This window comes from Cornus florida, unplaced genomic scaffold (genome assembly GCF_030987335.1).
Source record: "Cornus florida cultivar Cherokee Brave unplaced genomic scaffold, ASM3098733v1 CherokeeBrave_3.0.0_Hap2_Chr01, whole genome shotgun sequence".
Classification (NCBI taxonomy): Eukaryota; Viridiplantae; Streptophyta; class Magnoliopsida; order Cornales; family Cornaceae; genus Cornus; species Cornus florida.
In genome coordinates, this window is record NW_026775571.1 from 107,275,164 (window position 1) to 107,286,243 (window position 11,080).

Consider the following 11,080-nt stretch of genomic DNA (forward strand, 5'->3'; position numbering starts at 1 on the left):
AAGAAGTTTGGCCCTTGGCCTCATGTCATATACATAAAATGAGAATAAAAAAGTGTGCTTAGGCACACACTACAAGTTTAGAATTAAATATACACATTTGACAAATAAGGTTACAAATGGCATTCCAAGCCAACTTTCACAAAGATGGAAACCTCCAAGTTCACAAACCATCCAAGCATAATGAGAGTCTCAATTTTAATTCCTGTACCTGAAAAATGTCCCCACAACGTGAGTGAGTAACATAAAGCTACTCGTAGAAGATGAGCATGTATCGACCTAACTTTTTATAATTTTATTACCTTAAGGTAAAATATGTTAAAGGGGCTCATGCCACCTAACGTCTATGTCAAAGTGTGACCCAGGGAGCATCCTAAGCTACCTAAGATCATTTCTAGCACAAATCACATCATTCGTGCAATTCAAGTAACATGGAAGCATGCTATACAAAGCAACAAGATGTAGATTCTCAAGGTTACTAACTTGAAATCTAAAATGCTAAAACAACTATAGTGGATCATGCCACCTAAAGTCTATGTTCCAAATGAATCTATAGGATCATTCCAAAGTCACATTTGAATAACAAGGCATAAATCACAATATCAACGCAATTAACCAACATAAAAGCATGCTACACAAGTATCAAGATATAGATTCTCAAGGTTACCATCTTGAAATCTAAAATGCAATAACAACTAAATATAACAATTTAGTACAATTAGAATTTCTAATACCACACATCAAGACATAGATTCTATAAGTTATCAACTTGAAATCTAAAAGTGTGAAAACAACTAAATATAACAATTTAGTATGGATGTACTTAACAACATCAAATCGCCAATAGCCAAAACCACAAGTCACAATTAAACATGATTGTCAACTTGGAATTGAATGCGAAATCAAATAGTGGAAGACTTGGACATCACATCTCGAATTTTCGCCGAGAACTAAATGGTTATTTCGAGCATTAACTCGCTGGGAAGACCACTCTAGTGCACACTATCTCAATTGGAGAGAACTCATACCTCCCGCACTAGAGCCAAACTCTAGCCATGTCACTTGTAACAATGTCCCAAGACTCCAAGATAATTAAATAAGTTCACAACTTATACGTAATTTATATAATGCACGAAAACCACCTTTCATGCACAAGTAGGTTGAAACCACACAATCAATGCCTTAGAGTTTCAATTCTAAAATGGCATATATAATGTCAATTACAAAGTGTGCAATTCATTACACATGGTATCAATATATTCCATAAAGAAAACATGTTTTCATGAATATAAATATAACAACAAAGTTGTCCAATGCTCAAAACACAACAAAGTGAATACATAACAAGTTCAAGTCCATGATTTGAATATAGAAACAACTTCTAAAATACCAATAGATCCATAGAGCCATTAAATAGAATTTAATTAAACAAGATAATCAAATTCTCTATATTTCAAATCAAATTCGAATAACCTCAAATTAATATATGTTAAACAACATAGCATGCTCATTACATATATCAAATCAAAAGTGTCAAATGAGCAAGATAGCATCATATAGAATTTAATTAATTTAAATTAATCAAATCTCTAGATTTCAAAAGTTATTCAAATGATCCCAAATTAATATATATCAAGCACCAAATCATGGTCATACCATATTTCAAGTCTAAAATGGAATACAAGTAAAATGCAATTTACTAGAATTTAAATCAAATTAAATCCATTTAATCTCTAGATTTAAAAACTCATCTAAATCATCCCAAATTAATATATATCAAAGATCAACTCATGACCATGCCATTTACCAAGTCTAAAATGAGTTATATGCAAGATATGATAAATCACTAATTTCTCAAATTAACAAAAGATATGCATACAACTTATATAAGCATCAATAGCATGCAAGAAACAAAAATATAACCCTATAACATCCTCTACCTCACTAGAGAAGTGTCTCTCTAGAATCCAAGGCAAATCAACACAAAATGGTAAACCTCTCAAAAATTAAAGTCAAGACCTAAGGCTTCAAGCTCCATCCATTGAGGCTAAGGTTTTTGGTGAGGAATGAATGAAATAATGTGAAAATATGTGAGTTGAGGAAATAGAAATCCTCCACTCACTATGTGCTCTTACACCATGGTCAACACACACGTCTATGGTCAATTGCACAAAAACCCTTCTTTAAAACCATAATCTCAAAGTGGTCCAAAAACAATTGCAAGACTTAATTTGGAACATACACTCGTCACAAATTCAAGGCTCCATCCTAGGTTTAATCTCAAACCTTCACTTGTCAACCATCCAAGCGAACAAGTGCACCAATCCTAGGCCAACAAGTGGGTGAATCTCCACCCTCCACATGTCATCATCCAAGGCATCAAAGTGTTTCTACACAAATGTCAATAAGTGGACCAATGAGAGTGTGACACTTGTCACACTTTTCAGAAATTGCAAAAAGGTTCTTTTCCAAAATATCTTCCAAATTAAATTACAAAATGGTCCCTAAGACGAAAAATAATTACTTTACAGTAATTACACAAAAACCCCAAAAGTTAGGAAAATTACAAAAAGGTTATGCGTCTATACCCTTTATAAGAAAAGTAAGCACTTAGCATGCTTTTCTACAAAAGTGAAAATACACAAAGTATGAAATTTAAATATTGTGGATGCATGCAAAACCGAAATCAAATCCGAACACGAAAAGTGAGGTTATGCCAACAAAGTGATAACCGAGAAAAAGACGAAAGATGAATAGTGTCACAAAAGTGAAAATGTGAAAATACCTCGGTCCTCAAAGGAAGTCATTAATCCACCGAAAAGAGTCTCGGAAACCATCCCCGAGCACTCAAGATGACACTAAGTAACGAGAAATCGAACTCAGAAAGGAAAAGATCAACGAAAAAAAAATATCCATGAAAATCTAAGAAAAGGAAAGGAAAGAAAATGACCGGGTTATTACACTTGCCTAAATATCACACGCACACACACACATATGGCTTTTTGATATAATTACTTTCTCATGCAAACTTGAACAATTCCTTTATGTAGAGCTTTAAGGACTCCATGGCGATTGGGCTACCAGTTGCTTTCGGGCCATATGGTTTTTATGGACTACCACGTCAATTGGATGACGGAATCTATAGCACGGTAAGGGAAGTAATTATAGACTCTTGTGAGAACTCAATTTATTCCATCCAAGTTATTTATGATAGTGAAGGAAAACCCGTAACAGGAAAAAAATACAGTGAAGGCAGCGAAACACTAAACACGGTAATAATATATATATATATATATATATATATATATATATATATATATATATATATATATATTATTACCGTGTTTAGTGTTTCGCTGCCTTCACTGTATTTTTTTCCTGTTACGGGTTGTATGAAATATTCGACTCATACAAAAATTTAAATTTTTTTTTTTTTGGCATGCCTCTCATTGTTTGTGAAAGCTAACTAGCTTTACAACATAAAATCTCAAAAAAAATAAAATAAAGTAAGGACTATACCACATTTGGCAATTCTAATTGTTGAACATACATGCACATGTACCATCTTAAAGACAAGATCCAAATCATATCATATATAAACAAAGTCTGAGGCAATGTAGGGTCAAGGAAATATTACAAATCAATACTTTGTTTTTTACATTTGTCAAATATTTATCTTTCTTAAACAACTCTTTGATTAGCATATTATTTTGCAAAGATTTTTATTTTATTTTTTGAATTTTTTATTTGAACACTTCAATATTTTTCATTTAAGTTTTAAAATTTGTTTTGTTTTTCTATTATTAATTTATTGTGTTTGTGGTTTGCCGGCGATAGGAAAAAATAAACCTAACCCACCTTGACCTAACGATAGAAGCAACTAAGTGTTGACCAGCCACAAATCTCTTCGGCGATCAACTGTAATACCCCGATATTTTAAAGGATTTATTAATTGGATTTATTTACTTTTATTTTATTTGTAAATGATTAGTTTGATTTAATTGAAATTAATTCGTTTTATTTTATTTTTAAATTGTTTATTTTATTTAAATTGAGTGGTTAGATTAATTGTCTCATTTTAATTAAATTATACTTCGTGATTGATATGATGATTGTTGTGTGTGTGTTTGACTATTGATTAAATTATTGATGTGTTGATTTTATTGGTATGGTGTGACTTAATTGTAATTTTTTATTTTATTTATGTGCTTCATGTAATTAATTATTTTAATTTAAGTATTTATTTAATTATTTGGTTTATTTAAATTAATTGGATTTGGGCTTAAGGGAAGTGGGACCAAAAGATGTGGTCTTGGGCTTGTATGAAGTCTTATTGGGTTAATTAATAAAGGCTCATGGTTATTTGGTAATTTAATTGATTATTTTTGTATAATTATAAATATAATTAATTAATAAGTGTTATGGAAGGATATATATATAGATATATATTTATGGATATAAATATATGGGATACATGATTTAATTAACCAATGGTTAATTATGGAAGATATATATATATATATGTATATGTAATAAAATATATGTTTATATATATTATATTATTTAAAGATTATTATTTTATTATTTTATTTGGTAGTCCTAGTAGGAATAGGATTTGGATTCTAATGTGTATAAATATACACATAAAACTTTAGGGTTAAAGGTTTTTACACATTTAAAAAAATAATAAAGGCAGAGAGAGAGGAAGAAGAAGGGCTGACAAGGAGGATGTCGAATATGAGAAGGAGGACGTTGGGATTGGAAGATACAATCAAAGCTTGAAGCGTCGGTTTCGTTTCGAAACCTTTAAGCTAGTTCTTCTCTATCTTTCCTCTTTGAACCCATAAGAATTTCACCTTGAGTATCAAGGTTTTAATTAAATTATTAATTTAAATCATAGTTAGAACGGATTAATTAAAAGCATTAAGTTAATTTATTTGATTAAATCATGTTTAGATAGGATTATTTAAAAGTATGAATTATTATAAATTTTTAGTTTGGATTATTGGATTTTATTTGTATATATATGTGTTGTATATATATTTTAAAAATCAATGCATAGGTGGAATTATGACCCAAGATGATTAATTAGGGTTTTTATATTTTCTGGATTTTTTCTGTATTTTTCAGAATATTTTTAGAATTTGTTTTGTAATTTTTTATATTCTGGAATGTATTTTAGAATTATTTTTATAAATTTTAAATTAATTCTATACACCACTGTGTAAATCGGTGTGTAAACTAAGAGATTGATTCAGTGTTTCGAGGTACACAGCACTTCGGTGCGCCTCGCATCAGGGCCATAGGATGATCTTGATAACCAGAAAATGATCTAGGGTGGTAGTATGCATGGTAAGAGGTTACACCACTGATCTGGGCCATTGGAATAGTTTAAATATAAGTGGAATGATTCGGTGCATTACGGTGTACACAAAAGAATGCGCATGTGAATCTGAACCATGGATTAGGTTTGGTCAACAGAAGATTGATCTGGTATGGGTATACACATGTGAACTCAGGTGAAATAATTTAGTGTGGGTACGCACATGTGAGCTCAACAATATAATCTAGTGTGAGCGCGCTCACAGTAGCGTTTAAGCTCAGCCAATTATTTTGCCTGTTTGTGACATAAAATTAAAACGGTCATAACTCAGTAATCTTAAATCGAAATTAATTAGGTCATTCTTGAGCTCAAATTTAAAGATTTTTCGTCCTCTTTCCAATGATACTAATTTCATTATCAGATTCCCATCCTACTAGGAGATATTTACGTTTTAGTGAGACGGTATCGAAAAATTATTTACTGAGATGGGGTATTTATGGGAAACTATTTCTGACGATATTTAATAGCATTTAAATTGCGTAAATATAATTAAATTAATATATTGTTATAGAAGAAAGTATATACATATATATTTTTATATATGTGTATATATGGTTTAATTATTTAAGATAAGTATAGAGTGATATGTGTGTGTGTGTGTGTGTGTGTGTGTGTATATATATATATATATTGATATATATGTATATGTATGATTTAAATAATCAAAAATTATTATGAATGGTATTATACAGTATGATTTAAATAATCAAAGATTATTATGAATTGTATTATACATATTTATATATTATATAATATATGTGTATGTGTGTGTATATATATATATATATATTAATTAATTAAGATGATTATTATTATTATTATTATTTGATATATCTGGAGAGGCTGGTTAGCAAATTTGTGATATGCTTATAATCTGTAGGAGATGTTTATGTATGAATTAGCTTACTGTAAAGTTTAAAGTTGATACATAGTTAAGTTGTAGGCATGGATGAGTTGTCATAGGCGTAAATATATTGTTTAAGTATTTGTATGAATAAAATACATACACAGGAAGCATGGATGAGCCGCTAGTTTAAAAGTATAAAATATATACTTGTAGAGGCATGTTTGAATTGCCAATGTATAAATAAATATACTTATAGAGGCATGGTTGAATTGCCAAAGTATAAATATATATACTTAAGGAGGTATGATTGAGTTGCCAATATATAAATAAATATATTTATAATGGTATGGTTGATTTGCCAAAGTATAAGTTAATGGCTATGGGAATTAGATGTTTAAATTGCATCTATGATTATTTTTTGTATAAGTTGGATTAGGATTAGATATTCTTAAATTAGAATAATCTAGTAGTTACATTTTAGTGTATTATTTGATATATATTAATAAAATAATATTGGTAGAGATATGGATGATTTGTCAAAGCCTAGGTATTGGCTGTATGGTTTAAACAATTTAATTCATTATTGGCTTTTGGATTAAATATAATTTTCCTCAAATTATATTTTATTATTTAAATGATTAAATAATTATTTAAAATGGAGTTAAGGTTAAAGGGGTTTCTCTTTAAAAGAGAAGGAGTTTTGAATTGGTTTAGGTATGATTATGTTTTAATCATGATTTAATGGTTTTGAAAATTAATGAAATTATTAATGGATGTGAAGGTTATATTGTATATAATTATTTATACGTATGCATATCATTGTTTATTAAACTTAAAACTTTTTTAGGTTTGGTTTTGATCAGAGATGATTTATTTATTGGTTTTTAGAAGTCTGGTAGAGAGAACTTGCTCGTAGGGTTTAACCCACAATTTATTTTTCAGACTATTAAAAGTTCAAGTCTCGAGGTTGAGGATCCGCAACTTGGGAACTATCATTCAGTTATTCATCTTGTGTACTTTTAAGTTGTATTGGATTATTGGATAATGTTTTAATGGGTCGTTGAGTTACAAGATTCTCAAGTTGTAATTGTTGCAGAATTATTAACTAATGAAATATTTATTTATTAGTTTTCTTCAGCGGTTTATTTATTCTTTATTATTTATCTTTATATTCTATACTTGTTTAAATACTTTAATTGTTTTGATATCCCCTAGTTTTGTGCGCGAACTTGATCAACTCGTGTTCCAAAAATTAGGGGTATCCGATAATATTTTGTTATTAGGTATAATGATTTCCATTGGATAAGAATGATGACAAATCTTATCCAGGATAAGTTTTCCATAGGAATGATGACAAATCTTATCAAAGATAAGATTTTCGTGGGATAAGTTCCATGGGATAAGGATGATGAAATTCCCTTATCAAGAATAAGGGAAGCGACGATATATAGGAAGACGATTCGGGAATAAAGTACACATAAAAAACTCTTACTAGGGAAATTACGATTGAAATTCTTTCTCTAGAAACCCCTACTAACTTGATCGTCGGAGGGTCAATGGCCGGTACCACACCGGTGTTTGACTTTGCCGTCTTTGTTTTGTAGGGAACAGTGTCGTACCAAGCCGCGGCGAATTTCGACCTCAACAGTTGGCGCCGTCTGTGGGAACGATGATTCCTTTAAATCAATTAATTACTTGGTTGGGTATATACGTTTGCGGTCTAGTATGGTTACCAAAGGAACACCGTTGCAGGGATCTGGTCAAAAGAAAGATTTGGGTGAAAACCTAGACGTCTCAAACGACCAGGAACGGCTTGCAGCGTTGGAACTACGGTACAAACTCTGAATCAGGGTATGGACCAGTTGATCCAGCAAAATGCAGCACTCATGCAACACCTTATTCCACCGGTTCAACAGAGCTTGCCACGACAAGACCTCTTGAACCCAAACAGAGGTAATGGGAATCTTAAGGAGCAGGATAATCATCCTCCCCGACATGAGACCGAAGTGGAACAAAGCCAGGTGGGGAACCGACATAGAGAGGTGATCCACCCATCTCTTCCACGGAGTTCCTGACCCCATGAAGACACAACCGTCATTGAAAATACTGAAGAGATTTCCCATGTTGACCTAAAGATACAGGATCTCAAGGTAAAGATGGAGGATGTGATGCAGGCTATGAAGGGAAAATGCATTGCAACCATAGATGGTTAATTTGGTACAGAAGACCAATTTACCGTTCAGCCCCTCGGTTATGAAATGCCCCTTGCCAAGCAAATTTAGAATGCCTTCAATTGAGAGTTTCGACGGAACTAAAGATCCCCTCGACCACTTAGAGACTTTTCAAGTGCTTATGCATCTCCACGCGATGCCAAATGAGATCATATGCAGGGCCTTTCTAACGACCTTCAAAGGATCAGCACGGGTATGGTTTAACAAGCTGAAGCCAGGGACCATCGAAACCTTTAAAGAATTTGAGTATGCACTTTGTGGGCCATTTCATTACTGGCCAGAGGCATAGAAGGCCAACTACCTACCTTCTTACTGTAAAGCAGTAGAAGGGAGAGTCACTGCGAGATTACATTGGTCATTTTAACACAGAGATGCTGCAAGTGGAGGAAGCAGATGACAAAGTGGCCCTAGTCGCCTTTGTGTGAGGACTCCAAGCCTCAAGATTCTTCTTCTCTTTATCAAATGAACCCCCTACCAGCATGGCCGAGTTACTGGTTCGAGCTAAAAAAACATATGAATGCTGAAGATGCAATGATTGCGAGAAAGGGAAAAAAAAAAAAAAAAAAAAAAAAAAAAAAGGGATGATAAGAAGGCAGACAAGAAAAGGCCGGCTCTGGCAACCAAAGATGAAAAGGAAACCAAGTATAAGAAACCCATGGTCAACCAAAATGAAAGGGCGTCTCGCTATAAGAACGCGGAGAGGTCTACAAATTACACTCCTTTAAATATACCAATAGATCAAGTTTTCCTGCAGATCCAGGATGGACCATATCTGAAGTGGCCATCAAAGTTGAAATCAGATCTGATAAGGAGACCTCGTGATAAATACTGTAGGTTCCATAAAGACCATGGGCACACCACAGATGATTGTTTCGACCTCAAGGATCAGATTGAGACTTTGATCCGAAGGGGCGCATGCAAAAGTTTATTGTGGGGAATGACAGAACCGACATTAACCCACTAAGAGCAGGCCGAGATAACCGCCCCCCTGATCAACAACCAATGGGAGAAATCAGGGTCATAGCCAGGGGATGTGCAGGAGGTGGAGAATCAAGCTTAGCCCGTAAGGCCTATGGTAGGAGAATGAGAAACTCATCCGAGGTGTGCGAAGTTAGAGTACAGATTCAACATCGAAAAATGCCTTGTCTAGATGATCCTATTATCACATTCTCAAATGAAGATATTAAGGACGTGCAACAACCCCATGACGACCCTCTCGCTGTCACCATGATGATCGCTAACTATAGTATTCGGCGGATCTTGGTGGATAATGAAAGTTCGGCTGATATCATTTCCTTGATGCATTCAGCAAAATGAAGATTGGTAAGGAGAAACTCAGACTTACGAGGTCAACGTTGGTAAGTTTCACAGGAGATAAAGTCTATCCTCTAGGAGCAGTTATTCTTCCCATTACTGCAAGAACCAGCCCAAAACAAGTTACTATCATGGTAGACTTCCTGGTAGTGGATTGTCCATATACTTATAATGTCATCCTAGGAAGAATGACCTTAAACTCGATAAGGGCCACCACTTTGACTTATTACCTCTTGATGCGCTTCCCCATAGAGTATGGCGTAGGCGAACTAAGAGGAGACCAGACCACTGCCAGAGAATGCTATACTGCGTCTCTCAAAGAAAAGAAGCAGCAAAAGGCTTTGGTTGTCGAAGAAATTAAAGAAAATGAGCAAGACCGAGCCAAGCCAATCGAGGACTTGGTGAAGATATGCCTAAATGACAATGACGTAATAAAAAAAGGTGAGGATAGGGTCTCTGCTCCCCTCAGATTTCACGAATATTCTTGTACAGTTCCTTAGACAGAATTAAGATGTGTTTGCATGGTCACATGAAGACATACCTGGTATTAATCCAGCTACAATCGCGCATCGATTAAACACAGATCCCACATTCAAACCTATCAGGCAAAAACAAAGAACATTTGTCACCGAGGTGAACATAGCTATATCCAAGAGGTTAATTATCCCGACTGGTTGGCCAATGTTGTTTTGGTAAATAAGGCAAATAGAAATGGAGGTTGTGCATAGACTTTACCAATTTAAGTAAGGCGTGCCCCAAAGACAGCTTCCCTCTGCTAAGAATCGACATGTTGGTAGAAAGAACGGCTGGCCATGAGCTGTTCAGTTTCATGGATGCATATTCAAGGTATAACCAAATCTTAATGCATCCATTAGACAGAGAGAAGACCTTTTTCGTCACGGATAGAGGTTTATATTGCTACAAGGTGATGCCTTTTGGGCTCAAAAATGCTGGTGCAATGTACCAGCGGCTAATTAACTTGATGTTCAAGAACCAAATCGGAAGGAATATGGAAGTATATGTGGATAACGTGCTCGTAAAAAGTTTGAAAGCTTAAGACCACCTAGCTGATCTACAGGAGACATTCCAAGTCCTCAGGAAACACCAAATGAAGCTCAACCCAGACAAATAACCTTTGGTGTCTCTTCTGGAAAATTCCTTGGTTACATGGTAAGCAGGAGAGGGATAAAGGCCAACCCCGAGAAAATCCAGGCGATTCTTAACATACGGTTTCCAGCATCAACCAAGGAATTTTAAAGATTGACGGAAAGAATCGCTGCTCTGAACAGGTTGATTTTCAGGGTAACG